The sequence below is a fragment of the Cryptomeria japonica genome, chromosome 11 (genome assembly GCF_030272615.1).
Source record: "Cryptomeria japonica chromosome 11, Sugi_1.0, whole genome shotgun sequence".
Classification (NCBI taxonomy): domain Eukaryota; kingdom Viridiplantae; phylum Streptophyta; class Pinopsida; order Cupressales; family Cupressaceae; genus Cryptomeria; species Cryptomeria japonica.
This window is the reverse complement of record NC_081415.1, coordinates 422,633,419-422,640,399: the sequence shown is the minus strand read 5'-3', so window position 1 is coordinate 422,640,399 and position 6,981 is coordinate 422,633,419. Positions and strand designations below refer to the sequence as shown.

General features: G+C 35.0%; 1 pseudogene across 1 annotated transcript; it reads left to right on the top strand.

Annotated features, from left to right (window-relative positions):
• The first annotated feature begins 2,700 nt into the window (after window positions 1-2,700).
• On the top strand, window positions 2,701-6,600 carry LOC131073639 (nucleobase-ascorbate transporter 1-like; annotated as a pseudogene). The gene is made up of 8 exons (XR_009112933.2): window positions 2,701-4,625; window positions 4,758-4,854; window positions 4,999-5,085; window positions 5,192-5,250; window positions 5,368-5,459; window positions 5,593-5,670; window positions 5,776-5,995; window positions 6,101-6,600. The product of XR_009112933.2 is annotated as a nucleobase-ascorbate transporter 1-like (transcript).
• Window positions 6,601-6,981: the final 381 nt, after the last annotated feature.

Genomic DNA, 6,981 nt, shown 5'->3' with positions numbered 1-6,981 from the left:
ATTAAGTTGTTAAGACCAATACATATTTAATAGTGAAATAATAAATTGAGCATAAGGCAATAAGTTTTTTTGAATTTCCCTTTTTAGATGGAAATAATACTTTATATTTCATTTATATGAACATCAAAATTCATGCATATATCAAATACCAATATGATTGTATTCGTACTTTAATCAAGTTGGCGAGAAATAAAGTTCTGCAATTCTATATACGCCTGTTAACCTTTAATCTAATTTGTTATTTTTCCAAAAATAACATCTTATATTTATTTTTAAAATTTAATGATATATATTGTGCAAATAAAACATGCATAATACTATTAATATAAATCTAATCTAATTAATATTTTGTTGTTGTTGGAAGTGCAATGAAGGTATTTTCTTATATATTTTGTTGCTCTAAGCACAATGGTTGCCAGATGTACTTTTAAATTAATATTTTGTTGCTGCTATAGTCACCATGTATTGAATGATTGCACAATACTCAGATACACGTTTTGGCCAAACTTGACACTGAAATCAATATTTTGTATCAAATCTTTACTTTCTAAAACCTATAGGAGCTAAACCATTGAGAATTTGAAGATGAAATAAACTACTAATTTGCAAGGTTTTTCATATAGATTCTAAATATATATTTTTTAAAATAATTAAAAATTAATTGTCCATATTGTTATGTAACTTTTAATAATTCAATATTTACAAATTTCAATATTTTTCAGAAGTGACATTTATTTGGTAATGCATAACATTTTTATAGCAAGAAGGAAATTCCAATTTTTGAAATATAGAATTGTTACACAAATATCTAGTGAATGGATATTTTTTCATACTTTTTTTTTTGATCGGTAAGGGGCCGAAGCTGAAACACTTTTTGACTGGAGCTATGAACCAGTGTTGCTTTTTTGACTGGAGCAACTAACCAGCGAGACCACATTTTTGAGGGGTTCATCCTCATATATACACCTTATATCTCCTTGTGCCAATTTCATCTCTTCTTATCCCTCCATACACACCTTATTGCTCCAATCCTTATCTCTCCATAAATCTCCTTATCACTCCAATCCTTATCTCTCCATTAATCTCATAATCTTTATCTCTCCATAATTGCACACACCTTATCCCTCCACTTAGTGTGGACACCTTATCTCTCCAAGACACACCCGCCTTCATACCACCACCGCAGATTTCCCACCTTCCTACGTACATGGTATTGACTATGTTGGGCATAGCATGGTCACCATTGTGCAGGGATTGTCACCCAACACATCCTCTATAGATTGCAAACAACGTGGCAACTCTGCATCCACTGTGGCATACCTACTACTGTCCAAGCCACACCAATCGTGGCACCATCTGTAAACCTCTGTGGCACACCATAGGGCAAGGAAAACATGGTTGTTTTTACAACCTCCAAATGCTACCAAGGAAAGAACATGATCATCAGCACACGGGGGTAGGTGAAGGACACAACAACTGATGACATCAGGGCAAGTGCTCCAACCAACAACCAACCTCCGCAGACCGAGAACCACCCACAAAGTGCCACCTAATGGCCACGTGATACCTACAGGGAAAACACACATATTTTGCCATCTATGGGATTTGAAGCAGCATAAGAATACAAAGTTTTGAACCCCAGACCTGACCTGGGCAAGGATCACAACATATCATTGTAGTGTGGATCATCCCCATTTTTTCATATTTTTTTTTAAATTTATTTTTTAAGATAGAGTAATTATAATTTGGACAAAGATGTATTCTGTAATGCATAATTTTTTTTGTATGCATTTGAATAAACTTCTTCTTTTTGCGTTGAAATAAGGATATCAATACCTAGGGAAAATATAACTTTTTCAATTTTTTTTTCTCTTTTTTTCAATTTTTCCACATGTGTGAAACAAGATTCTTAATGTTCGATGAAAAATCTATATTCATAAGAAATAAATAATAAATATATTAATGAAATTAAATATATTAAAAATTATATTGTTTGGAAAGCTTATAATAAGGATTAAATGCTTAAAAAAAATAAAACTTCGAAATGAATTCATTTGACCCCCCAAAAGCTAATGTAAAAGTGGTTTTTAATCAAAATTTTGATAGATGCAAAGGAGACTCCATTGCAAGTATGATTTAGAAGTAGAGAGGTTCTAAACGAAAAATTTTGATCTAAGAGCCTTTGATCTAACTCTCCTCAATTAATTACTTAAATCATTATATTTTCTAAAAAATGTATGATTTCAGCAAAAACCAGGATGCACCAAAAAATGTAACCCAATATTGTAGGATCACCCTATCCAGAACATAGAAACTTGGCTAAACATATTTGAACCATTTGATAACAATCTTCATGGGAACAAGGTATTATGGAAGTAATAATTTAGCATGTGCATATAACAAAATGTACAAAGATTTAAAAAAAAATCTATTGTCACCAAGCTTAATAAAATCTAATTGCAGAGCTATTTTCAAAGGCAAGACACCAATCCGTGGAAAACCAATGAAATAGATTTTTTTTATTTATTAAAAATTAAAATTAATCTACAAAATGATTTTTTATTTCTATGATAATCTTACAAGCAAAAGTTCTCACATGGCACCATTTTATTGCGCATATGCTATACTCGGAGGTACAAAACTTCCACAAACCCTTGCTTCTTGTACCATTTTGGGAAAGCCATGTATACAACATGAACTATAGAACTACCTTTATGTTGGCAATAATACATGTGTCGTGCTAAAAAAGTTAATCGACTTGTCTTCGAATCTATTTTCTGTCATGGATAACAACACTACTAAAGTTGCTCTTAGCACCCACCAAGTCTTTGGATAAAACACTCTCTGTTACAAAGTTGCAGAAGCCATGGGCTTTAATATTTACAGGCATCAGATAAGTTAAATGCTTGCTATGCAAGATTGTTAAACTATTTCCAGACTCACTTCAGTGGTTTAGCATAAAGTACATAAATACAAATTTAATATAACATTTTTTACATTAATAAAGACTGGATTCCTAAATTGTCATTGTTGAATTTTAAGATAATTAAGTAATAATATGTTTTTGGATCTACAATGAGGATTGAATCTCACCTATCTTCAATGACATTGATTTGTATGATTATAAGTATATATGAGAAAAAAATAAGTTGAATTTACCCATGCGTGAACAACACAACTCCTAGATTGAATTAATTAGGCATTATATGGGTGACAAAGGTAGTAATGAAGAGACTTCCTTTGAAGAATTTATTAGTTCCTGCCTGCAGGAAACTATAGCAAAGGCCTCAAATGGTAAATTGTGATTAATCTTTCCCCCTTTCAGTCAATCAGCTTTCGAGAAAGATCTGCATAATTTTATTTCCAAACTATATTCTAAAGAAGCTGCTCATTTTTTACTCCAAAATTTTGATACACAGTATTTTGGCCATCTTTGATTGGCAAACCACACGACTAACAGAGGAATTCAGGGCAGTGTAACAAAGGTCTTGGGGTATGCGTTTCTGAAAATTCAGGGCAGTGTCAGGAATCGAACAGTTTAGATGCCTTGTCATTGCTTCCACATTTTGCAGACAGGCCTAACATGGAGGCACTAGGGTGGAATTAGGGCCTTACGCCAGGTGTATAAGAGTTGTCTCATGAACGCACTGTAAAGCCCTTCCTCACGTCTTTCAACACCACGTATCACTCATGTTCCAACAACTGGAATGAATTTCAGAATCAGCTCCTCGCGTCTGATGCACACATACGTATTTTTCTCTGATTATTTCCCTTTTCCTTGCTTTGGTACTTATGTTCCGATGTTTATCAATCGTGAAAGGGTTAGAGATTTTTTCATTTAGGGTAAGCTAGAAGAGCAAGAACAATGAATTTTGGCTAAGTAGTCAGAAACACTCAAGTGCTTGATATCATGGGCAGAAATATTGATCCTGGATGCAACAGAACTGATGGGTTCAATAATATTACAAAGATAAATTAAACAAGAACAATCAAGAGGTTTGGTTGTTTCCGTCCAAGTGGAGATGGAGCACAAACCTGAAACTAAAATTGCAAGAAAAAAACTGGTTTTTGAGATTCCATTCATTTTTTTAGTCTTGATTTAATTAGCACATGCCTTTGTGCAAACCCCAAAAAAAATAATTTGGAATTGGAGTTTGGTTCTATAAAGCTTCTTGCTTCTGTAATTTACATTTTCTATTTATGTTCTCGCCCACGGCCCGTGGCTGGATCAAATCCATCCAGGCCCAACTGACGTTGATGACTGGATATGGACATCTAGCTCTGGAACCGTGCGAGGGCTGGGACAGGCTCTGTTGCTTTAGGTGCTGCCCCCTACTTATCTATAGGCGACTGGATCAACTCGGTAAGCTTGTGAAAGGTTATAAGCCCGGCCAACGGGCCAAACATCATGAAAAGAGAACCAAGCAAGCCGTGATGCAGTATTTGAGGTATATGCGTGTAAAAGATCTGCTAGTTTTTTAACGTTTTGGAGTGCTTTTATGTGTGGCCCTTTTTTGGGCATATGCACATCTATTGACTGCGAGTGGAGCTTAAAAGGGCAGTTCTGACTTAACAAAAGTCCACTGCTGTACTGATCAATCACACCTATTATCATCCACTCCCTGGTAAGGAATTTTATGCTTTGATATGTTTAAAGGCCATGTTTGATGTCTTGATGAGTTTGTCTTCGGTATTTTATGAACTGCATTCAAACCTATAATAAAGGTTTAAAGGAAGAGTGACTTCAATAACTGCAGGGTGAAATTTCCCTACCCACTTCAATGGGGAGCCCCTACCTTTAATGCTGGCCATACATTTGGAATGATGGCTCCAATTTTAGTTTCCATGATTGAGGTGATATATACTTTGCTTTGGATCATTTTTTCATAATTCATCACGTCAAAGGGGCTTGTCTATTCTATCATTTCTTGATTATTATTAGTCTCACACAAGTTACCCTTGTTTTATAATAATCTACTTTTTCAATTATAATTTCAGTCAACTGCAGCATACTTGGCTGCATCCAGGAATGCCAGTGCGACACCTCCTCCAACATATGTTCTTAGTCGTGGCATTGGTTGGCAGGTATGAATTTAAGATGTGATCTTTAGCTATATATCATCCACTTTTTTCAGGTTTGTTGTCTTCCACACATGAATGACATAAAATTTTATACTATAGCTTCTAACAGGGCATTGGGATACTCCTGGATGGTCTTTTTGGAACAGGAACTGGTTCAACAGTTTCAGTGTAAGAAGGATAATGCTTTCATCTCTATTCTTTTAAATTCTAGAACCTGTTATTTTTTCTAGGGCTTATAACTGGCAATCAAAATTTATAGCCTGGGACCATGCCATCTTGTTTCAGTGAGAAAGTTGGACTTCTTGGGGTAACTCGAGTTGGTAGCCGCCGTGTGGTGCAGATTTCTACAGGGTTCATGATATTATTTTCAATCTTAGGTAGGGGGTCCTTTTGTTTGGGGATAGGGTGATAGAGCCCTAGGGGTATTTTAAAAATTTGCATGTGGCTTGCACAGGGTCATATGTATTGTTGTTTTGTCACATTTGTTACTGTATTTGTTTGCTGATACAGGAAAATTTGGAGCCCTCTTTGCATCAATACCTTTCCCAATTTTTGCTGCATTGTATTGTGTTCTATTTGGGCTAGTTGGTAAGCCAATATTTTTCAATCTCATTACCTAGAAATGGTCTTTGCACCCAGTTTTAAATATTTTGCAGCCTCTAAATATGGTCTCTGTTGCTGTGTCTGTTCCAGCGGCAATTGGTCTTTCCTTTTTACAGTTCACAAACATGAACTCTCTGCGGAACCTGTTCATTACTGGAGTTTCTTTGTTCCTTGGATTGTCCATCTCTCAGTACTTTAATGAATTTGATACGGCACAAAAAGCCAAGTTGGTATTTCTCAAGGCCTGATGGTATCTTCTTCTAAAGCTCCTTATCCTTTCCATGGACCTGTTCATACAGGGGCTAGATGGGTGAGTTTGACATGCTAATCCTAATTTGTCAAAAAACCTGTATTCTAGCTCAATTTGTGGTTTTGTTTTATCATGTAAATTTAATTTGTCTCTGTGTGATGGTAGTTCAATGATTTTCTAAACACAGTTTTCACTTCAGCACCAACCATTGCACTAATAATTGCAGTATTCCTAGACAATACACTACAAGTTCACAACGCGAAGAAGGATAGAGGAATGCCTTGGTGGGTTAAATTCTGAACATTCAAAGGGGATAGCCGTAACGAGGAGTTCTACACACTTCCATTCAATCTCAATACATTCTTCCCTCCTACATGAAAATATTTATTATCTTTTATAAATGTGAGCATACAAAGGAAACTGAAAGATTTCATCTCAAACATGTGAGTGGATTTGAAGTTGATATGAATTCTGGTAGGTCATTGATCAGTGCTTGTGCTGTTGGCAATTAAAATGCATCTTTTCTCAATTGCATTTGCCACAATCATTGTTCTTATGAGGTGGGCTTTGATTGCCTCTTGATTGTTTTTTTCATCAAACTTACCATCCATTTTTTATCAAAATGAATATCTGATTAAAAAGTGAGTGACAATTGCAATGCAAAACTGTCTTTAAGATATTGAGTTTTTCTATGGATTCTTTGCTTCTGAAGTATGCAGGGACTAAAGCATGCCAAAGTTTCCCGACACTTCTCTGCTTGCTTTAGTAAGTAGCAAATGATTTTTCAGCTGCTCTTTAATGCTTCATTTGTCAGAGCAGTATAACTGCTTATGAATTAATCTAATAAAGATCTAACACTGACAAGATCTTTCCTTTTTTTTAAATCTCTTGGTATTTCTTTCCAGCATATCATGCCAAATATGGTTTTCTGGCTAATTTTAGTAAAGATAACCCATAAATATGTTAATGTTTGGTTGCAAATTTTCTGCAAATGGCATTGCAACAAGTTGGAAAAACTGATTTCTTTTTTTCTGTAATGATCTGGT